The sequence below is a fragment of the Cupressus sempervirens genome, chromosome 8 (assembly GCF_028749045.1).
Source record: "Cupressus sempervirens isolate cs-2001-9-10 chromosome 8, ASM2874904v1, whole genome shotgun sequence".
NCBI classification, from domain to species: domain Eukaryota; kingdom Viridiplantae; phylum Streptophyta; class Pinopsida; order Cupressales; family Cupressaceae; genus Cupressus; species Cupressus sempervirens.
In genome coordinates, this window is record NC_143125.1 from 677,821,431 (window position 1) to 677,834,707 (window position 13,277).

Consider the following 13,277-nt stretch of genomic DNA (forward strand, 5'->3'; position numbering starts at 1 on the left):
TCAACCTTATATGCATTGGTTCCATATTTCTCTATGATTTAACAAGGTCCCACTCTCTTCATCTATAGTTTAGTTTGACCACCTTTTTACAATATGGACTTTTTCAAGTGCACCATGACATAATCACCTCTAGAAAACTAAATTTCTCTTATCTTCTCATCTACCTTGGCTTTGAACTTTTGTGTGCTATCTTGGATAGTCTTCTTCACTTTCTCTTGGATCTCTTTCATACTTTGAGTGAATTCCTTAGCATAATCACTCCTATATTCCATGCCTCCAAGATCTCTTAGTTCACATGCACCTCTTCAATGCATTCCATACACAATCTCAAATGGGCTTTTTCCTGTGGTTATATTCTTACTATCATTATAAGAATATTCTTCTTGAGGAATGATAACATCCCATTTTTTCCTATATTCCTTAGTCAGGAACCTCAGTAGATTACCCAACATTCTATTAACCACCTCTATTTGGCCATCAATTTGAAGATTGTAGGCTAAATCAATGGTGCAAGAGCACCTAGGGGTAAGGTCAAACCCTAAAGAAATTTTGGTTTTTATATTTTCTAACCAACCATGGAAATAATAAGGACTACTCAGAGAGTCCCAAGGTGAGTGTAGGAAAGTTAATTTGGTTCATCTGAGTCTAGGAGTTAAAAGTTGTCAAGTAGGCCCTAGGAAGCAAAAAGTTGCTCAAAGTGTTTAAACTGGTAAAATAATGAAAAAATACCAAATGAGTGGTCAAGGTAGGTGAAAATTGGTCATTTGATGATATGAATCCATGTGGAAAGGTTTGGGACCAAACTGGTCAAGATTGGAGTCTTGATTTGCAACAACTGCAAAAACTATCAAAAAGTTTCTCATCGACAACCTTTTAATTTTGCAAACTTTCTTAGCAACATTTTAAGTATTTTTTGGAAATGAACTACTTGGAGTATATTTTTATTGGTTTAATATCAAATAAGGAGGGGTTAGACTATTTAAACATCCCTCAATCTAGTTCTAGGGGTTGGATGCTTGGATGTATGGATACTGTATGAGATTTTGGAGCATATTTTTGTGAACTAATGAATTAGAGGAGTTTATTGTGTTACTTTTTTCATTAATTTGGCTTCCTTGGATCATGTTTTGAAACTATGTATAGTTTTTTGGATTCAAGTGTTTCATTTCTTTAGGTTTAGAAAATCATTTCCTTTGTGTGATACTATTGTCCAGTTTTGAGTTGTTAGCATAGAAATGGCTATGGCTTGAACTTCCACAATCAAACTCTCATAGCATTTAAAAATTAAGAAATAGCCTTTTTACAAGTTTTAAATATGGAAGGTGGGGTTTTTTCAAGGTAGATGGGTTTTTTACAAGCAAGCACTGGGTAAGCCAGTAGAGCTTGGCAAGGTGCAATGCATGCTTGTAAAGAAGTATAGTGGTGAATAGGGGATTGGTATGAGTAAATCTCTATAAGGTATGTCAAGATTAGGGTACTAAGGTGTTGAATTTAGAGGAGGAGGTAGGAAGTAAAGAGGAACACCTTAGAAGAAGAGAAACCTTTCTTTCACCTTAGAAACCCTCAAAATACAAGTTTTTAGAAACCATACTATATGGATAGTACTATGACCCAAGACCACCAAAATCCTTTAGCCTAGGTCTACATGAGGTAAATTCATTTAGACATCAACTAGCCTTATTAAGGGTTTTGGGAAGAAATTGCTAAACCTTTGTTTTTAGGAGGGTTAATAGGGGCTCTTAGGGCTACAAGACCAGTTTGAGCAATTTGGGGTTATGGGTGTGATGGACCTAAAAGAATGATGCATAATGGTGGGGAATGTGTTAAGGAACTCATTAGTAGAACATAAGCTTGGTATGAACCTAGAATTTATAGTGTGATTTTATTTTCCCTTGTAGGCTTAAATGTGGCCAGTGGAAAGAATGGGAAGGAGAGAAGTTAAATTTGAATTTTTGGGGAGTATTCTTGAAGGAAGGGGAACTAGAGTGTGATTCCCTAGAGTAGGGTTGAATAAAGAACCCTAGGAGGCCATAGATAGCCTCGGTGGAGCAAGTGAGATTTTGTGGAGGGCAGTTCGCATCAACCAAATGACAGGTTTATACCAAGTCTACCCACAAAGTCTTCTAGAAAAAACTCATGAACTTCACATCTCTATCTGAAACAATACTCAAGGGAAGACCATTAATCCTCACAACCTCCTTAACAAAAAGGTGTGCAATGTGGCTAGCATCATTGGTACTCTTGTATGGTATAAAATGTCCCATTTTGCTAAATCTATCAACCACTACACAAATATTATTGTTGCCATGATTTTAGTCCACAGTATTTTTCAAACTTCTAGGATTAGGATTGAGTCAATCTGATGTCATTTCTACATCTAGATTTCCTTTCAGGGACTTCTCTTCTCATCTATTCCCTTGTATACACATAGGTGGGCATTCAAAAGCAATCTAATGCATTATTTCATATTAGGTGATTAGGAAAGGGAGGGTAAGTTTATGCATTTCCTAGATAAGAAGAAAGTTGTTTAGAGACCCTAATTCTATGATCAAGTATTTCATTGAGGGCATGATACATCTAAAGGAAGAGATTAAACTACATTCAGAGTAGATGACAACTAAAAGCATAAAGATTAAAGCTCAGACCCAATGTAAAGATCATAGGAGCAAGAGAAATTAGATTGAATGTAGATGAGGCAATAGAAGTGTTAAAAAATGCTCAATCTACTCAACAATAGAATATTCCTTGGTCAAAGGTGGCAAGAATAGAGATGAAGATTAGATTAATAATGTAGAATACATCTAGAGGTCAATGTTACTAGTTGAAAAGTCAAATTGTCTTAAGAGATTGATTCTTAACTATCAAATTTGTTTGAGTCAATGCTTTTCACAATGTTATAGGCTATATTATAGATATGGGTATGTGCAGGATCATGGTGTGCGAAAAAGTGGCAATGTGAAAAAAATAGAGTTTGAACACGTCTAAAAGCACTTCAAAATCCACTCTGACTTTTTTTCACCTATCCAAGTACCAAACCTGGAAAGTAAGGCCCAAGTCTTATCGGATATCCGATTTGAGATTGGATATCTGATACGAGATCGGATATCGGATCTCATATCGGATATCCGATATGAGATCTGATATCCGATATCGGCGGCATAAAAATTAGAGGGAAAAACAAATTTGTAAGTGATATAACTAATTTGAGTTATAAAATATGTAAAGATATAATATATAATCTATAAATATATAATATAATAACATAACTATTACATATAAAATAATATATAATCTATATATTATATAATCTAAAGATATAATATATAATCTATTAATATATAATATATTATTATTATTATTATTATATATTATATATATGTTATTAATACATATTATTATTATTATCATATATAAATTATAATCTATAATATATTATTATTATTATCATACGTAAATTATAATATATAATATATTATGTTATTATTATTATAATCTATAAATTATATATATATATATGATTGTTATACTATATTATTATTATTTTTACTATATTATTTCTAGTAAAGTCATTTATATGGGTCAAAAGGGCTCACAGGATGACCTATGACCCCTTTCGACACATTCCATGATGACATATGTCCCTAAGGGATCCTAAGACCCCTAGGAACATATTAGAATACTTTATATGGGTTGAAGGGGGTGACGGGATGACCTATGAACCCTTTCGACATATTACAAGATGACTTTTGTCTCTAGAGGTCCTAGGACCCTTAGGGACATATTAGAATCATTCATATGGGTCGAAGGGGGTCATAGGGTGACCAATGACCACCTTTGACACATTACACAATGACATATGTCCTTACAGGTCCTAAGACCCCTAGGGACATATTAGAATCATTCATATGGGTCAAAGGGGATCATAGGGTGACAAATGACCCCCTTTGACACATTCCACGATGACATATGTCCTTAAGGGTCCTAAGACCCCTAGGGACATATTAGAATCTTTCATATGGTTTGAAGGGGGTCATAGGGTGAACTATGACCCCATTCGACACATTAGATGACGACATATGTCCCTAGGAGTCCTAGGACACCTAGGGACATATTAGAATGCTTCATATGGGTAAAAGGGGGTCATAGGTTGACCTATGACCCCCTTTGACCCATTAAATTATTACATATGTGTCTAGGAGTCCTAGGACCCCTAGGGACATATTAGAACCATTCTTATGGGTCAAAGGGGCTCATAGGGTGACCTATGACCCCCTTCAACCCAATAGATGACAACATATGTCCCTAGGGGTCCTAAGACCCCTAGGGACATAGTAGAATCATTCTTATGGGTCAAAGGGGGTCATAGCTTGACTTATGACCCTCTTCGACACATTACATGATGACATATGTTCGTAGGGGTCCTAGGACACCTAGGGACATATTAGAATGCTTCATATTGATCAAACGGTGTCATAGGTTGACTTATGACCTCCTTCGACCCATTAAATGATGACATATATAGCTAGGGGTCCTAGGACCCCTAAGGAAATATTACAATCATTATTATGGGTCAAAGGGGGTCATAGGTTGATCTATAACCCCCTCTAACCCATTACATGATGACATATGTCCCTAGGGGTCCTAGGACCCCTAGGGACATATTAGAATGTTTCATATTGGTCAAAGGGGGTCATAGGTTGACCTATGACCCCCTTTGACCCATTAAATGACAACATATATCACTAGGGGTCCTAGGACCCCTAGGGACATATTAGAATCTTTGACCCATTACATGACGACATATGTCCCCAAGGGTCTTAGGATCCCTAGGGACATATTAGAATCATTCATATGGGTTAAAGGGGGTCATAGATTGACCTATGACCCTGTTCAACCCATTACATGACGACATATGTCCCCAGGGGTCCTAGGAACCCTCTGAACATATTAGAATCATTCATATGGGTAAAAGGGGGTCATAGGTTTACCAATGACGCTCTTTGACCTATTAAATGATGACATATGTCCCTATTGATCCTAGGACCCCTAAGGACATATTAGAATTATTCTTATGGATCAACAAGGGTCATAGGTTGACCTATGACCCCCTTCAACCCATTAAATGATGACATTTGTCCCTAGGGGTGCTAGGACCCCTAAGAACATATTAGAATCGTTCTTATGGGTCAAAGGGGGTCATAGGTTGACCTATAACCCCCTTCAACCCATTACATGACGGCATATGTCCCTAGGGGTCCTAAGACCCCTAGGGACATATTAGAATCCTTCTAATCGATCAAAGGGGGTCATAGGGTGACTTATGACCCCCTTCAACCCATTACCTAACGACCCATGCTTCATATGGGTCAAAGCGGGTCATAGGTTAACATAGGACCCCCTTCAACCCATCAAATGATGACATATCTCCCTAGGAGTTCTAGGACCCCTAGGGACATATTAGAATCATTTTTATGGCTCAAAGGTGGTCACAGGTTAACCTCTGACCCCCTTCGACATATTACATGATGACATAGGTCCCTAAGGGTCCTAAGACCCCTAAGAACATATTAGATTCGTTCATATGGGTCAAAGGGGGTCATAGGTCATAGGTTGACCTATGACCCCCTTCGACCCATTAAATGATGACATATATCCCTAGGGGTCCTAGGAGCCCTAAGGACATATTAGAATCATTCTTATGGGTCAAAGGGGGTCATAGGTTGACCTATGACCCCCTTTGACCAATTACATGATGACATATTTCCCTAGGGGTCATAGAACCCCTAGGAATGTCTTAGAATTGTTCATGACCCATTACATGATGACATATGTCTCTAGGGGTCCTAGGACCCCTAGTGACATATTAGAATCTTACATATGGGTCTAAGGGGGTCATAGGTTGACCTATGACCCCCTTCGACCCATTATATGATGACATATGTCCCTAGGGCTCATAGGACCCGTAGGGACATGTTAGAATTGTTCATATGGATTAAAGGGGGTCATAGGTTGATATATGACCTTCTTCAACCCATTAAATGATGACATATGTTCTTAGGGATCTTAGGACACCTAGGGACATATTAGAATCGTTCATATGGGTCAAGGAGGTCATAGGTTCACCTATGACCACCTTCGACCCATTAAATATTGACATATGTCCCTAGGGGTCCTAGGACCCCTAGGGACATATTAGAATCATTTTTATGGGTCAAAGGGGGTCATAAGTTGACCTATGACCCCTTTCGACCAATTACATGATGACATATGTCCCTAGGGGTCCTAGGACCCCCAGGGAGATATTAGAATCGTTCTTATGGGTCAAATGGGATTATAGGGTGACCTATGACGCCCATCAACCCATTAATTGATGACATATGTCCTTGGGGGTCCTAGGACACCTAGGGACATATTAGAATGCTTCATATGGGTCAAAGGGTGTCATTGGTTGACTTATGACCCCCTTCGACCCTTTAAATGATGACATATATCCCGAGGGGTCCTAGGACCCCTAGGGACATATTAGAATCATTCTTATGGGTCAAAGGGGCTCATAGGTCTATATTAGAATCATTCTTATGGGTCAAAGGGGCTCATAGGTTGACCTATGACCCCCTTTGACCCATAAGAATGATTCTAATATGTCCCTAGGGATCCTAGGACCCCTAGGGACATATTAAAGTTGTTCTTATGGGTCAAAGGGGGTTATAGGGTGACGTATGACCCCATTTGACCTATTAAATGATGACATATGTCCCTAGTTATCTTAGGACCCCTAGGGACATATTAGAATCATTCTTATGGGTCAAAGGAGGTCATAGGTTGACCTATGACCCCCTTCAACTCATTAAATGATTACATATATCCCTAGGGGTCCTATGACCCCTAGGGACATATTAGAATCGTTCTTATGGGTCAAAGGGGTCATAGGTTGACCTATGATCCCCTTCAACCCATTACATGACAACATATATCCCTAGGGGTCCTAAGACCCTAGGGGACATATTAGAATCCTTTTAATAGGTCAAAAGGGGTCATAGGGTGACCTATGATCCCCTTCCCTTCGACCCATTACGTAACGACATATGTCCATTGGGGTCCTAGGACCCCTAGGGACATATTTGAATGCTTCATATGGGTCAAAATGGGTCATAGGTTGATCTATGACCTCCTTCGACCCATTAAATAATGACATATCTCTTGAAGGGTCCTCGGACCCCTAAGGACATATAAGAATCATTCTTATGTTTCAGAGGGGGTCATATGTTAACCTATGATACCTTTCGACATATTACATGATGACATATTTCCCTAGGGGTACTAGGACCCCTAGGAAGATATTAGATTCATTCATATGGGTCAAAGGGGGTCATAGGTTGACCTATGACTCCTTTCAACCCATTACATGACGACGAATCATTCTTTTGGGACAAAGGAGGTCATAGGTTGACTTATGACCCACTTCGACACATTACATGATGACATATGTCCCTAGGGGTCCTAGGACACCTAGGGATATATTAAAATGCTTCATATGGGTAAAAGGGTGTCATAGGTTGACCTATGACACCCTTTGACTCATTAAATGATGACATATATAGTCAGGGGTGCTAAGACCCCTAGAGACATATTACAATCGTTATTATGGGTCAAAGGGGGTCATAGGTTGACCTATAACCCCCTCTGACCCATTACATGATGACATATGTCTGTAGAGGTCCTAAGACCCCTAAGGACATATTAGAATGCTTCATATGGGTCAAAGGGGCTTATAGGGTGACCTATGACCCCCTTCACCCATTACATGATAAAATATGTCCTAGGGATATATTAGAATTGTTCTTATGGGTGTAAGGGGGTCATAGGTTGACTTATGACCCACTTTGACACATTATATGATGACATATGTCCCTAAGAGTCCTAAGACCCTTAGGGACATATTAGAATGCTTCATATGGGTCTAAGGGCATCATAGGTCACCTTATGAGCCCCTTTGACCCATAAGAATGATTTTAATATCTCCCTAGGGGTCCTAGGACCCCTAGAGACATATGTGGTCATGTAATAGGCTGAAGGGGGTCATAGGTCAACCTATGACCCCCTTTGACCCATAAGAATGATAGCAATATGACCTTAGGTGTTCTAGGACCGCTAGGTACATATGTCATCATTTAATGGGTTGAAGGGCTTCATAGGTAAACCTATGACATCCTTTGATCCATATGATGCATTCTTATATGTTCTTAGGGGTCCTAGGACCCCTAGGGACATATGTCATCATGTAATGTGTAGAAGTGGGTCAATTGTCAACCTACGAACCCCTTTGACCCATAAGAATGATTCTAATATGTCCCTAGGATTTCGAAGACCCTTAGGGACATATGTATTCATGTAATGTGTTGAAGCCAGTCATAAGTCAACCTATGAACACCTTTGACCCATAAGAATGATTCTAATATGTCTCTAGGGGTCCTAGGACCTCTAGGGACATATGTCATTATGTAATGGGTCGAAGGGGATCATAAGTCAACCTATGACCCCCTTCAACTCATATGAATTATTCTAAGATGTCCCTAGGGGTGCTAGGACCCCTAGGGACATATGCTGTCATGTAATAGGTTGAAAGGGGTCATGGGTCAACCTATGATGCCCTTTGACCCATATGATTCTAATATATCCCTAGGGGTCCTAGGACCCCTAGGGACATATGTCATCATTTAAGGGGTCGAAGGTGGTCATAGGTAAACTTATGACTCCCTTTAACCCATAAAAATGATTTTAGTATGTCTCTAGGGGTGTTAGGACCCCTTTGGACATATGTCATCATGTAATCTGTCAAAGGGGGTCATAGGTCAACCTATCACCCCCTTTGACCCATAAGAAGCATTCTAATATGTCCTTAAGGGGTCGTATGACTCTTAGGGACATATGTCATCATGTAATTGGTCAAACGGGGTCATAGGTCAACCTATGACCCCCTTACACCTATAAGAATGATTCTAATATGTCCCTAGAGTTTCGAGGACCCTTAGGGACATATGTCATCATGTAATGGGTCGAAACAGGTCATAGGTCAACCTATGACCACCTTTGACCCATAAGAATGATTTTAATATTTTTTAAGGGGGTCATAGGTCAACCTATGACCCCCTTTGTCCCATAAGAACGATTCTCATATGTCCCTAGGGGTTGAAGGACCCCTAAGGACAAATGTTGTCATTTAATGGATCAAAGGGGGTCATAGGTCAACCTATGACCCCCTTAAACCCATATGAATGATTATAATATGTTCCTAAGGGTCCTAGGACACATAGGGACATATGTGGTCATGTAATGTGTCAAAGAGGGTCGTACATCAACCTATGACACCCTTTGACCCATAAGAACGATTCTCATATGTCCCTAGGGGTCCTAGGGACATATGTCGTAATGTAATGGGTCAAAGGGGGTCATAGTTCAACCTATGACCCCCTTTGACTGTATAAACAATTATAATATGTCCCTAGGGGTCCTAGGATGCTTAGGGACATATGTCATCATTTAATGGGTTGAAGAGGGTCATAGGTCAACCTATCACCTCCTTTGACCCAAATGAACAATTCTAAGATGTCCCTAGGGGTCCTAGGAGCCCTAGTGACATATGTTGTCATTTAATGGGTCGAACGGGGTCATAGGTCAACCTATGACCCCCTTTTACCTATATGAACAATTTTAATATGTCCCAAGGTGTCTTATGAACCGTAGGGACATATGTCATCATGTAATGAGTCAAAGGGGGTCATAGGTTGACCTATGACCCCATTTGACCCATAAGAATGATTCTAATATCTCCCTAGGGGTCCTAGGACCCCTAGGGACATATGTCGTCATGTAATGGGTTGAAAGGTGTCATAGGTCACCCTATGACCCCCTTTGACCCATAAGAACTATTCATGTAATGGGTTGAAGGGTGTCATAGGTCACCAAATGACCCTCTTTGACCCATAAGAACTATTCTAATATATCCCTAGGGGTCCTAGGACCCCTAAGGACATATGTCATCAGGTAAAGGGTCAAAGGGGGTCATAGGTCAACCTATGACTCCCTTTGACCCATAAGAAATTTTTTAATATTTCCCTAGGGTTCTTAGGACCCCTTTGGACATATGTTGTTATGTAATTTTTTAAAGGGGGTCATAGGTTTGACTCATAAGAAGCATTTTAATATGTCCTTAGGGATCCTAGGACCCCTAGGGACATATATCATCATGTAATGGGTCAAAGGGGGTCATAGGTCAACCTATGACCCCCTTTAACCCATATGAGCAATTCTAATATGTTCCTAGGTGTCCTATGACCCGTAGGGACATATGTCATCATGTAATGGGTCAAAAGGGGTCATAGGTTGACCTATTACCCCGTTTGACCTATAAGAATGATTCTAATATGTCCCTAGGGGTCCTAGGAACCCTAGGTACATATGTCATCATGTAATGTGTTGAAGGATGTCATAGGTCACCCTATGACCACCTTTGATCCATAAGAACGATTCTAATATTTCTCAAAGGGTCTTAGGACCCATAGGGACATATGTTAACATATAATGCATTAAAGGGGGTCACAGGTCAACCTATGATCCCCTTTGACCCATAAGAATGATTCTCATATGTCCCTAGAGGTCGTAAGGACATATGCCATCATGTAATGGGTCAAAGGGTGTCATAGGTCAACCTATGACCCCCTTTGACTCATATGAACAATTCTAATGTGTCTTTAGCCGTCTTAGGACCCTTAGGGACATATGTCGTCATTTAATGGGTTGAACGCAATCATAGGTTAACCTATGACCCCCTTCAACCCATATGAATGATTATAATATGTCCTTAGGGGACCTAGGACCCGTAGGGACATATGTCATCATGTAATGTGTCGAAGGGGGTCATAAGTCAACCTATGACCCCCTTTGACACATAAGAATGATTCTCATATGTCCCTACGGGGTCCTCAGGACATATGTCGTCATGTAATGGGTTAGAAGGGGTCATAGGTCAACCTATGACCTCTTTTGACCCATATGAACTATTTTAATGTCTCTAAAAGTCCTAAGACCCCTACGGACATATGTCGACATTTAATGGGTCGAAGGGGGTCATAAGTCAACCTATGACTCCTTTTGATCTATATGAACAATTCTAATATGTTCATAGGGGTCCTAGGACCCCTAGGGACATATGTCATCATTTAATGAGTCAAAGGGGTTCATAGGTCACCCTATGATCTCCTTTGATCCATATGAACAATTCTAATATGTCGCTACGTGTCCTAAGACCCCTAGGGACATATGTCATCATTTAATGGGTCGAAGGGGATCCTAGGTTTCCCTATGACCCTCTTTGACCCATAAGAATGATTCTAATATGTCCATAGGGGTACTAAGACCTCTAGGGACAAATGTCTTAATGTAATTGGTCGAAAGGTGTCATAGGTCAACCTATGAGCCCCTTTGACACATATGAACAATTCTAATATAGCCCTAGGGGTCCCAAGACCCCTAGGGACATATGTCATCATGTAATGTGTCGAAAGGAGTCACAAGGTCGACCTATGACCCTCTTCGACCCATAAGAATGATTCTAATATGTCCCTAGGGGTCCTAGGACCTCTAGGGACATATGTCATTATGTAATGGGTCGAAGGTGATCATAAGTCAACCTATGAGCCCCTTCAACCCATATGAGTGATTATAATATGTCCCTAGGGGTGCTAGGACCCCTAGGGACATATGTCATCATGTAATGGGTCGAACAGGGTCATAGGTCAACCTATGACATCGTTTGACCCATATGGATGATTCTAATATGTCCCTAGGGGTCCTAGTACCCCTAGGGACATATGTCATCATTTAATGGGTTGAAGGGGGTCATAAGTCAACTTATGACCCCCTTTGACCCATAAGAACGATTCTAATATGTCTCTATGTTTCCTAGACCCCTAGGGATAGATGTCATCATTTAATGGGTTGAATGGGGTCATAGGTCAACCTATGACCCCCTTTGACCCATAAGAATGATTCTAATATGTCCTTAGGGGTCCTAGGACCCCTAGGGACATATGTCGTCATGTAATGCGTCAAAGGGAGTCATAGGTCAACCTATGACCTCCTTCGACCCATAAGAATGATTCTAATATGTCACTAGGAGTCCTAGGACCCCTAGGGACATATGTTGTTATCTAATGGGTCGAAGGGGGTCATAGGTCAACCTATGACCCCCTTTGACTCATATATATTAATAATATACATATATATTAATAATATACATATTAATATAATAATATATATTAATAATATATATTATATATATATGGTTATTATATTTAATAAAAATATTAAGTTATTATATATATTAATAACATACTTGTATATATATATATATATATATTATATTATTATATCTAGTAGAAATAATACTAATATAAATTATATTTATAGATTATAATGAGAATAACATAATATATTATATCTTATATCTTTACATTACATTATTATATATATTATATATTATAATACATATTTACATAGTAATATAACAAAAATAATTTATAAACCATAAGCTATAAAATATTACGTTATCATATATATTAATAACATATATATATATATAAGGTTATTATATTTAATAAAAATATTACGTTATAATATATATATATAACTTTATTATATTTAATAAAAATATTACGTTATTATATTTAGTAAAAATAATAATAATATAAATTATATTTATAGATTATAATGAGAATAACATAATATATTATTATATATTAATATATTATATGTTATATGTTATATCTTTACATTACTTTATTATATATATAATATATTATAATACATATTTACATAGTAATATAACAAAAATAATTTATAAATCATAAGCTATAAGTCTTAAATCTGGTTTTCCCTCCAAAATGGGTTGGGATTTCAAATTTCTCACCAAAATTCACCTAGCCATATCGGATATCCAATTTCAAATCGGATATCCGATTTGAAATCCAATATTCGATTAGGCTTGGTATTTACCAAGCCTACCCGGTCAACCCAAAAGACGTGTTTGAAGAGGGTTTTAGTGATACTCAGACTTCGGGTAGTCATCTAACTATTTTATTTTGATTGAAATTGAATGAAACGAAAAGAGCTTTTTAATATCACTCTCGAGATTCCATAAATATAATTTCTGTCAAATTCTGAGATCGATAAGTATTTATTAGTTAATTATCAATCAAGATTATTTTAAAGTGCTGATT